This window comes from Syngnathus floridae, chromosome 9, assembly GCF_059516105.1.
Source record: "Syngnathus floridae isolate MCC-2025c chromosome 9, RoL_Sflo_1.0, whole genome shotgun sequence".
Taxonomy (NCBI): Eukaryota; Metazoa; Chordata; class Actinopteri; order Syngnathiformes; family Syngnathidae; genus Syngnathus; species Syngnathus floridae.
In genome coordinates this window covers 6,287,887-6,300,412 of record NC_142421.1, presented here as the reverse complement: position 1 = coordinate 6,300,412, position 12,526 = coordinate 6,287,887, and positions in this window count along the sequence as shown.

Here is a 12,526-nt window from a genome sequence, read left to right as displayed (position 1 = left end):
CTGGTAGCCGACACTCCTTGAAGAGAACACTACGAAGTATGATATCATTTACAATAGAGTGCCTGGGCAGTGAAACGAGATGCATAATGGACAGACTGTTTCATCTCAAGGACACTGTTCGATCATTTACAGAAAGCTTAATATGTGATTTTGCTTTTCAAGTACACAAATGCTGCCAGGAAAACCAATTTGGGTCATCGGCAGGTCAAGGGTTATAAAAGCAACCAAAAAGGGGAAGAGGTGAGGCATAGAGGAAGAAAATGAGAATAACAGAGCGATGAGCAACACAAGACAAAATACGCTCATTTTCAATGTGGGAATCCAGGGGAGAAGGTGATGGAATGTGTGATGGTCTGATTGCCATTCATGGCTACTCTTGTGATTTGGAATTTTGAGCATGAATAATAACAATAAAAAAGGTACAGTGTTGCAACTACAGATGTGACATGTTGACTTAAAAAGGATACAGCTAACTAAACAACACCAAAAGGCAAAATGGAAGTAAAAGTGCAGCTCTGCTCTAAAAATAGTTGCCTCAAAGTCCAAACCAGATGCAGAAGCAGACACACTCACGCAAACCACACACACACACAGGCATCTGTGAGTTGGAGCAAGCTTGAGGATTGATGGATGAACTGGTGATGGGCATTTGAGAAGAGTTAACTTTAGCCTAGATACAGATAGAACTAGAAACATACACACACTCACGTGTGTTTGGAGCTTTCAGTGAGCGAAAGTGTGAAGTCATTGCTATTTACAAGACTTGATCATAACTTAGGTCCAACACACAAATATAGAGCTTGTCTAGACCTAGCTATTTTTATACACATTTAACCGGAGGGCTGTGGGTACGGGGGGGTTAAAAATAATTCATTGCACACCGCTTATAACTTGGAAACATTGGATGTTGTCGTCATTGTAAATCAATGAACCTCGGAAATGCATTTCTTTCAATTGCATGAGCATGTGTTGAACTACCAATGAACCTGGGAATGAATGTTGATGCATTGCAGTTGCGCTGAGAAAGCGATGTGACTGTGATATGGTTTAACTGTAGAACCATGGATTTGTTGGAATATCCTTCATATCCACTTTAAAGTTTGTGAAGAAGAGCATTTTTAGTCCCGAGTAATAAGACAACTCAGCGCACTGAAAGAATAAATGGGGCCTACTTATTTCATTCATGAAGGTAATATTATAATCATCATCTTTCTGATACGTCTGTTTTAAAAATCAGCGTCCCATAGTAAGCTATGTGGCGAGCCGGCCACCTAGATTTAAGCTGGGCACAGAAATAGAACCCTAAGTCAAATAAAGAGAGTGACATGTCATGATTTGTGAGGCACTGACTGCTCTGGAGTCAGAAATATAAATACATTATCCTAAAATAGAAGATTAGCCTATATTTCATTTTTAACCTTCATTGAGGTTTTTTTTGCAATGATTGTAATTCTTCAACCGATTCCAAACCGTTCAACAATATAACCATTCAAAAAACATCTTTGAAACTTTATATTTCAACACTGCATGTCAACTTGGTTTTCAGAAAGAATAAATATATTCATTAAATATTTGTACATCACACAGACCAGAGAACTAAATTGGAAATATTTCATGTCATCATTATTATGACTTGTTAAATATTATATACACTGAGTTGATGGCTATATTGTTGTAGTATCTCTCTCGTCTGACGTTCTTAAAAGTATAATTCTGAGCACGTAGTTAATGACTTTCTTAAAGCAGCACGCATACATGACTTTGCACGGCCATTCATGCCCTGATTTATAGTAAACACGTTGGCACATTACAGAACACTAGATCAGCCAGAGATGTCATTTCTAAACTTATCTCTGACCCATAGGCTCAAATATAGTCTAGGAAGTGACTTGTGATACTATGCGCGTGTGTGTGTGTGCATGTGTGTGTGTGTGTGAAACGAAGTGGATTTTTTCTCTTGAAAAAAGACTCTTGAATCTTTAGACGCACACAGCCACCCCAGTGTACTTTTCCATTTGAGTGTGAAAAAAACAGACAGCACCGTCAAAGAAAAGGAGATGACTCACCTGACCTGCATTTCACACACTCATTGCACTTGCCTGGGAAACAAACATATTGCTGTTATTTTCAACATCGCCATATGTCATCTCCAGAGGGGAAAAAACACATTATTCAACTTAACTGAGCTTTTAAAGTAGCAGAATAGGAGTACAATATATTAAAGTACATAAGTTACGTATTTTGCAAACCACACCTACACATCATGTGACGTATTCAATCATTGTATTTTTCAAAGCATGAGGAACAAGATTAATTGCATGCAACCTTTATTACCCTATATATATACACATGGTATAATTTAATTATTGTTAATTATTCTATATAATTATTGGAAGTATATTAGAGGTTATTGTGCCCAATGTCCCCTATAATAGTGAAGAGTAGTCTTGACTTGTGCTGTTTGTTGAAACAGCAGTCAGTTTCATCTATGCCCAGAACATCAAGACACGACTCACGTAAGTCGCTCGATTGACTGCACTCATTTCCCTGAGCGCCAAGTGTACTCAAGCTCTTGCGCTTGTAATTAACCTTTCGCCCAAGGCTGTCAGATCAAAACCAACGGCAACATTTTTTGTCACTGCTTATTTTTCTTTCATGGAATTATGAGCCACTGTTTTCTATCTCATGCATTCAAAGGTTGCCATAAATTTATGGCTGTGTGACATACAAATGCAGTGATCAAATTGAAATACAATTGAAACCTAATCCACACATGTTGGTACATGTACTGTGTGTGTGTGGTGTACTTCTTTTCCGCAGTACCTAATAAAATTGCTCTTGTCTAACTTGTTGATTCCAGCTCTTGGCTAAAGTAGACCTCATTCTCACAGAAGGAAATATGTAATGGCACACCGATAAGTATGCCGAAACTAATGACGTCGTTAGATCGAGCTGATAATGACAATAAAATCTATTATCCTGATGTCGTATCGGTACAAATGATCTACTTTGCTTGGTGTGAGGATGTTTTTGTATTTTAACCTGTTTGATTTCCTGCTCCTTGATTGTTTTGCATCATACTGTGGAAACCGAATTGCTTCATAGATTTTCTGCTAACTTCTGGATTCACACAGGATTGGTAGTCATTTTTAGATGAAACACTTCAAAACCAAAGTATGTCTGGATGGCTTGTTTTGGTTATCAGAAAGTTTCAATGTAGAATGGGAGTCAGAGCTTTCAGTTATTCGGCTCCTCTCCTGTTTCCTTCCAACAAGTTCAGCCCAGAAGGCTTTTATGACTGATACAGCTAATAAAGGTTGACAGTTAAAGCTGGCTCAGACTTGTCCTTCAGTTTTGTTGCTATGGGCCACTTGTCAGACTTTCCCCCATTGTGGATTGAATAACTCTTCTCTTTTCCAGTAGTGTTGTGCTGTCCCGTTTCTTTTATTGCCTCCAACACAATCCAGCAAAACCAGTGTGGTGTCCATAAATTAATTTGTTGCAAAAGAGAGTAAATGTTGGCAAGCAGTACAGATTCATTATAAGATTTATGTTTTTCTCTAGTCAAACATTTCATAAAACAAATATACTTTATCGGTTTGGCACCTTTCCATTACATCAGGCCCAGTACCTAATGAATCACCTACACTAGTAGACTACAAAATTCTTAGAACATGACAGCAGGAATCTCTCAAACAAGGTCTATATATTTTTTGTAATAAATAGCAACATGCTAAGTAGACGGCACATAAATTCGATTTTTTTTAAGTCTGAGACTGGTATGACCCTCGATTTATGTATCACAGCTGTCCCAGATATCGACAACCCACCTATAAACCTTTGGAGGAAATCAAGCCAGATAAGGCTTCATTGTTCGAAATGTTACTGCTGACAGCGGAATTAAACCATACTACTTGGTGAAAAGCAACCAGCCCAAAAATCAGCAGCCCATGCACAAACTATGTCAACTGTGGCTACAAATAGATTTTACAGCTTCCAACAGTTTCCATTTCCCAATAAATTTAGCCAATTTCTTCCCTCCCAAAAATGAGCCACATGCTTTTAACAAAGTGTTCAAAAGCGTAGAGTGCTATATACTTGCTATAATAATTGACTTTGTGTCATCTGAACACTCTTCATTGACAAGCTGCAGCTGAACTCATTATAAATAAAAAACTAAAATCAAATAAATAAATACATTTGTGAGAAACAGGCAGGAACCAAAGTATGCTTTGACAGGTGTAATAGTAAAGATGTCACAATATTGCTGTAATTATTAGCTACTCGTATCCCAAACTTTGTGTGCATACTATTTGTGTGTGCGAGCTCATTTACGTTCAGACAAGACTGTTTCCGTCAATCACTAGCCCTTGTAGCTTGTCTTATGCAACAAGGCACTGCTTTTGTTCACCAACGACCTTATCATCGGGCCTCTGCACTCGATGATGTAATTACCAGACCGTGTGTGTGTGTTTGTGTCTGATCTCCCTTTGTATATGCAAAACTAAGAATGAATCATACTGATCACATCCTTCCAACCTATATTTACTACAAAAGCAGTATTTGTGAAAAATCAATCAATGTGAGTTGGCAACATGAGGTTAATCACCAGATGCCCAACTGCTATTCGCTCATCTCTAGATCATCACAGTTTGAGTGACGCTTTTATGATTCACGCACATATTCACACTTTTACAGTTTTTGGGTTCCAAGACGTTTCATTTCTAATTGTCTAACTCGAACGACGAGGACGAACCAACCCCTCTCTTTCTCTACTCATCTTTGCCTTAGTTCGTCCTCGCCGGTGTTTGCCTTTCCCCGGCCTCCATTTGGCGCTTATGCAATGTGGTGGTGAGAATCTGCTGGCTGAATAAACAAGTCTCCATCACAGAGGATTACAAGCTGTCAGACATGACCCACATACTGTGACACCTCTCTGCAGGTAAGTGCTGGGTGGTGAAACCCACAATCCTTAAACACACACACTCTCTCTCTCTCTCTCTCTCTCTCTCGCTCTCACTCTCAGCATGCATATTCACGCATACTCGTGCGTTCAATACATAAGAGGTTGGCGGGCGCAAGGAACCAGGTTTCTGCAGTGTTGCATGTGTTAAACCTGTCTCAAGGCCACAAACAGAGCTCCCATTGTTCTCTTTTGTTTTGGCTATGACTCAGCCTCGATAATGCACTGACAATTCAGTTTGTGTTTCGAGAGGCTTGTGATTGGCTATTGTCCTCCTAGCATTTGTCATCTAATGACGGCCACATTTAAGCTGTTTTGAAGCCTTTAATTGCCCCAAAGAGGGATACTTATAATTTGAGGACAGATGTCAAGCATTTTGGGGGGTTTCCTCCTGCGTTATGCTCTGGGCTAGTTGGGGGTCAGGTGCCTTGCTCAAGGAAACTAGGACTGTCAAAGGGCATAGACACTTAATGGAAAAAAAAATATCGTTTTCAAAACTCAAGATGTTCCTCCAGTTATTTATATTTGCCCATTATTGTAACAATAACAATCCAAATATCTCCCATGCTAGGGTTATTACGTATTTTATACAAATATAGTATATCTGCAAAAATTCACAAGGAAGTGCCATCAGTCATTTGGTTAAACTCAAATAAAGCATTCTATTTAAAAGGAACAACATTCCTTTTATGAAAAATAATCATTTTACGGATTTATTTGAATTAAAACCAGAGTTCCTAACAATGTAAACGTGAAACGTGAGTCGTAACACTGCAAAAGACTGTCCAGGAAATGGGATGAGTGATTTGGCAGCGTTTCGAAACCACAGCGTTTACATAAACACTTATCTGTGTGTATTCCTTTTGTAATCTCTGACTCATATCTTCATTTATCATGATCCTGCTGCTAAGGTCTGCAAGCCTAATGCAATGCATGTTCATCATCATCATCATCATCATCAGATAGCCCATCTGAACTTGTTACCACTGAGCATCACCATATCAACAACAGGAGAACTGCCCAAAAGCAATTGCGTCATGTACTGAATGGACAAGCCAGAAAAGTCAGCCTGCTATTTGTGTGATCACATTCCGCGACTTTTCTAATCTGACAACAATTTCTGTTTGGCTTTATGTGTTGCGGTGATGATGTCAAAGACTAAAAAAAAGGTACATTTGACCATTGCGAATGCTTGAAGTGTTATCAAAGGAATCCAGAGAGATTTCTTCTGGCAAGTCCTCAGACAAACTCTGGTCAAAAAAGCGCAAGTGATTCATCCCCATGACCAAATCTGTCTCCCCTAAACTTGTTTTGCTGTTAGAAACCACACAATGTTTTTTTCCTGTTCTTTCGTCTTAGTGATGTTGTCAGAACAAGATGGTCTTTAATCAGGAGGAATTTATAGGGCATGAAAAAGTATAGCATTAATTTTAACAGCAACCAGCTTCTTATTAAAACATTATCTGCAAGTTGTTTTTTTCCCCTCCACAAAACTAGCTTGTTGTCATGGAAATTTACATTCATGTCATGATGTCTTTAACAGTACAAAGTGTATCCATGGAAAAGTCACAACATCAGGACACTCGAATGATAATAAATGTCACAGCCAGCGTGGGCAGAGACATCTTGATTTTTTTTCGCAATTTTGAAGCGTGATTGCATACTTGGCAATTTATCCAATCAATCAAATTTGCCAGAGTCAATTTAAAAAGACATTTACTTTACAAAAACTTTCAAATGAAGTCAAAATTTAAAAAATGTTAGCTATAGCAGCAACAGTGAAGATTTAGTTTAAAAAACTCAAACAAATGATACATCAATGATAGTGAATAAAAAATTGAAACTGTGAATCTTGCAAAAAAGCATATCGTAAAATTGCTGCACGTGTGCTTTGCAGGAGCAGGTGTCGGAGTGCGTCATTACGGGAACTCTTCCCATAGCACGAGTGGACACACACACAAACACACACACACACATACACACACAGAGCTGAGTGCTGTTATTGTTCGCCATGCCGTGTTGTGTCATGACCCTCACCTTTGCACTACTTTCTCCTTGGGGTTACCTGCCTTAACCCTAACCCCTCTTCTTCTATCTTCAGAACTTTGTGTCGATTTTATTTATTTATTTATTTATTTTTATTTATTTTTTCCCCCCTATGCTGTTGGGGCATCCTTTTCCTGTTAAACTAACAATTGGAGGAACCCAGCGGTGAGAGGTTGCTCTCTCATCTGTTTGAAACAGATGCACACACACTCTTGCTCATCTCAGCGGACACCCCCCCCCCCACCACACACACACACACGCACACACACACGCATGCACGTTCATGAAATGATTTTTCCTGTTTGTTCATTGTTTGAAGAAAGACCATTTCCATCATTATGTGTATTCATAAATGTATGCGAAACATTTATTTGTCTTGCAATGGCTGATGGTAAAATCATTAAAACGTAAAAGATATATGCACATTTTTCTTATCTTCAAATTCACTCAGTTGCGATTTGGGGGCTAACCTGCAACTGCGCCATTGGACAACACTTTGTTTATCGCCGGCATTTTCTACAGCATTCTGCAGCGGTCATGGTGACTGTGTAAAGTTTGTCTTTTGAAGATGTAGCCAACCGAGTCTTGAATGGCTGCAAAGCTCGCTTTTGTGTGTTTGTGTGTCTATTCGGTTGCCACGAGTGATTATACTCCTCGGAAAAGGTTAAATATGCTTTCGAGTAATGATTTCAACTCATGACTGACCTTATCTAACACGGTCATACAGAATCAGCTCACAGCTGGAAGTTGACCTGAATCCAGAGGTCCACTGCGCTGATTGACGTCTTCTTTAATAAGCAATGATTGGCTTTAATCTCACCTGAGATGGGCAAATTGCCGGCCGATCGTAATTGAAGCGCGCACCGTCACAACCCGCGCCTTTCTTCTCCAACAATACCTCCTCAATGTCACAAACTGTGTCTTAAGTTCAACTGGAAATGAAGACATTCTGTTTGATCTGCAGAGGAATTTCCCTCTCCCAGTCTGGAGGAATTGGCGAGAGACTCTCAATGTAGGAGTTAAAAGGACTTGGGCTCCATTGAAACGTTGCCCTCTAAACTCCCCGCGGAGCCCCCAGGGGCCCCCCCATTACAGTTCTGGCCTGTATAGAAGGAGCCACGGTGCCGAACACTGGGCCTCCTTGTATTTTCTATGTGCCCCAGCCGAGAGCCATTGACAAGCTCCACAATGTCCTTTACAGTAGAGAAGGGCTCTTTTCTCTGAAGGGTGGTTCAGGACTCCAGAACCAAGGAAGGAGAGCTCTCCAAAAGGGGCATCTGCAATCTGTTGCTTGCTCCCAACCCAGCCCAGCCCAGTCCAGCCCCTTCAAGTCCCTTTTATTGGGAAGCAGCAACAAACAAGGACAAATGGAGCATGAATTCCTCAGTGCCTGGCAGTCGCTACCCGATTGGGCTCTTTAAATGTTCTCGCCCTCTCTTAGCTATTCTTTAGAGCTCTTGAAGCATTCAATCTTCTCTCGCTCTCTGTTCTTTTGCCCCCCCACCCCACCCGAGGCCATTTTTTTTCCCCGGACTACCCTTTTTCTCTCACTCCCTCGGAGTATTATCTCCTAAGTGGCATTTACTGTACAGAAGGTGAGAGGACTAACGAACGAGTTTCCAATGAAAGGCCTTTACACATAGCTACTGAATGGGAATTTGTTTTACAAGGAATCCACATTTACCGGCAACTAAATCCCATGTTCCTTTCCCGCCAAGTGAGATAAGAACAGATAAAAAAGAACTGAGCCACAATCCAAGGTCCACCGCTGTTCAATGTTCTTTTTGGGGAGAAAGTAACTACTTCAGATTTGGATGTGCTTTCCTGTGAATGCATTTTCATCTTAATTAACTGAAGGTTCAATAAAGGTTCCATGAGTTACGCGATTAGTTACTTAGTACAATTTACTCAAGACGTGAAGCGTTTGAGGAAAGCCAGTTCCAGCATGACCCACAAAGGCATGCACAGAAAGAAATGGAAAAACTGACTTCAATGCAATCAAACAGTTTTTGGATTGATGGTAACATACGTAATCCCTCTCGTGCAACTTTGTTTGGAGTGCTGAGGTTTAACAATAGGCATCTCAAATGGTGCTCCGAACATCTGGCTCCATTGAAAATGTCCATTCAGAGTGGAGTCTAGAAAGTGGTACTTTACCTAGAAGACATTCCAACTATGGATTGTTATCCAACATATAACTTTCTCCATCTCTGCTGTCGTTTTCCATTGGGATAGCCATCACAAGTCTTCACAAAATAATCTAACTAGAAACTAACGAACTATAAAACTTGCATTTTTTTTATTGTGAGAAAAGTGGTGTGTAAAGCTTAATGAGGATAATTAATTAACTATCACTCCACATACTAAAAAAAGTACACAAGAGTAAACTGAACAAAGAATCCTTGGTCACGTTAACACTCTGGCAAGGCCGTGGAAGATAAATCTGAGGGGATTCACTCGTCCAAGGTTACTCATGCTTCTGTGCACATCTGCTGTGCTGGAAAGCCAGGATAGCAGCCGAGGCCAGGCCAGGCCAGGCCAGGCCAGGCGAGGGGCCGATGTGGGGCCTGGCGGTCAAAGCACTTGTCTTTGCAAAAGGCAGAAGGAGCTGGCAGTGGATGGAGGGGGGGTGAGATGCCACAGAGTAGTGCTCAAGCTTCCATGGAGATAGTGTCTAACAGTGTTTACAACCTCCCAATAGAGTGTCAAACCTCTCCTCCCATCCTTCTATTCCTCCACAGGCCCACTGTGTCCTTCCTCTTCTAATGTAAATGTTGGGGGGCTGGCAGGCTGCTGATGATGGCTGTGTATGTGTGAAAGACTGAGTAACTTGTTTTGGGGATTCTCTGCCTTCCGTCTGTGTCCTTGTTCTGGCGGTGCTTTACGATGTCAGCCTTTCATTTTATAACCCCCCGGCCCCCTCGTCGTCAGCTTTCTCTCCGTCCAGGCCTGCTGCCCGCCAAAAGGCTGCTGTTTGTGCCATTGGACTTTCACGCTGCCTCCTATTAAAATGGATGAAAGGTGGCTCACCTTATGAGCTCAGTCTGGCTCTGAGCACTGGGCATCTGTCAGGGTTTATATGCCAGTTCTGAGACCTGGCCAACAGTGTTTTGTTTGAAGATGCTGAGTCAAAATCATTTTCAAGCAGTCAAAAAGAGGCTTGCATTCATTCGAAAGTCTGAACTCTCAAAGAAATAATTATTTATTGAAATGTATGAAATGCTTGCAATGTTCTTGAAAGTAATTTAAATAAAGTATTATATGCCATTCAGGTTTATTGAAAGTAAAAAAAAATTTTTTTTAGCTATCTTTGTTGTTCTCTATCCTACTTTTCTGGAATGTAAGATTCAAAGGGCCATCCATACACACACACACACACATGGGTGGAGGGAGGGGTTGCGTCAATCAAATTGGTCTCGTAAAAACCGCTGCGCTCAGGCTCCGCCCATCATTGACTGCTAATAATCAGGTGCTTCTGTTTTTACCCTCAGAAATCAATCAGCATTCTGTCACTTGTCTGGGTCTGTAAATAGTGTTGCGTGTGTGTGTGCATATGTGTATGTGTGAGAATATAGAGAACCATGCGTGATCTTCTGACTTTCAGGTTCCGTATGAGAGGACAAGGCTCTCATCATTCCCATCAGTCCAGCTGTGCCTCTTTTTAGCACCACTTCCGAAGCTCATCAAGTTCACTTTTTTGCGCCTACCCCTGACTGTATTCACTTGGACACACACACACACACACTTTTCCCCATCATTGCACTTGACAAGATGTGGGTCTACCGCTACACATCAAAGTGAGGGGAAACGGCCTTCGTAAAGACTGTTAGGAGAGCCCACCCCCCGTTCTCAACCTCATTTTGAGACCCCCTGTTCATCTCTATTGTTGTGTCGTTTCTTTCTTCTCACCCCTCCTCCCGCTCGCTACTCTTTTCCCCTACCTAGTATCTTATTTATTTAAGATGGTTTTCCAAGTTCATAAAAGTTTAGAAGTTTATTGTGGGTACAAAGCTATCTTTTCACCTTAAACATATCTTGCTAAAATGGGAAAATTTTTAAGTGATGGAATGTTTTATCAAGCAGTGAGGTGGTTAGGAAAAGATCACCAGATGTCCCGGTTTGCCTCAGTTGTATCTTTAAAAAAAAAAAAAAAACGACCGTAATTTCCGGACTATAAACCGCACCTAGATCTAAGCCTCACCAGGTAAAACTAGAGGAAAATCCCATTTTGTTTGTAGATAAGACTAAATAAGCCGCAGGTGATTTAAATGAATTTTTTATTATCTGTATTACCAAAACAAATCCTCTAACAATATCATAAAAATCATGACAAGCCGCACTGGACTATAAGACACAAGTTTTATAGCTTGTGCAAAAAGTAGCAGCGCATAGTCCGGACATTACGCTAAATAACTGATTTCAGTGTCACTGCTGGAGTACCAAAACATGAACAATGAATCAGAATTAATTGTATCAGTTTATGTATCTGTGTGTGCATGTGTGCATGTCCATCTTTTGTTTGCATCACAGTGCTTTGATACATTTGCTTAGGTCGATCTCTGATTTACAAGAGTTAATGCACAGGTCCATGCACTGCAGCACCATCCATCAAGTTATGGACCAGATCGGTGTGAGTAAACAGAGGAACGGACGAATGACAAAAAAAAACACACACACACAGTACGTGCTTACCCACTGCAGACTCTTTATCAAGTCGCCCTTTACTCCCTGTGAAAACGATCTAGTGCTGCCTAGCATTGGACACTCCCTCTGGGCCGCCGATGTGCCACAGACCATTAATGGATGCATGAGTAAGACATTGTTTTGAATGAGCACAGGCTGTCCAAGCGGACTCTGAACAAGCCGAGTGTCTCATTCATGGACTGTACAGATGGGACATGAGAGGGTTTGAGCAAAGTTGTGACATAAGCAAAATTCACACGCTGGCACAATGCAGCCATTGACGTCCTCTGTGCATAACGACTATCAACAGGGTGTCTGCTCTGAGAACAATGTTGTTCTGATATTTTTCACTGAATGGCCTGCATGGCTTGAACTTAACAGAAAATAACTCTAAATATGTTTGTTATATCAGTGAGTTCAGAAGCCTGTGAGTATTGTTGGTATATTATATACATTATATTAATATATGTCTGCAAATGTCTCCACTGTTATGTTTAAATAACAGCAGCTTGAAATTTCGTAACAACACGACGCCACTGCTATTTGGTTAGCCCATCTATGGCATTTTGCATGGTTGGTAATGGCAATTAGATGCGAGAAGTGCAATATTGTCGTTCCTCATTTGAGCATATGTGATACTATCATCATACCATCATCTGGCTGACATTCGAAGCTGGTGCGTGCCGTTTGCTTTCTTACGTACACTGTGGTTTCTCAGCCTGCAGTGCAGTGCACTCCCAGCTCCAGATAAGAGCTGTTTATCTCTTTGCTGCGGCATCCTCGTCAACACACAACCTCTAAATCTCTCTCTCTCTCTCTCTCTCTCTCTCTCTC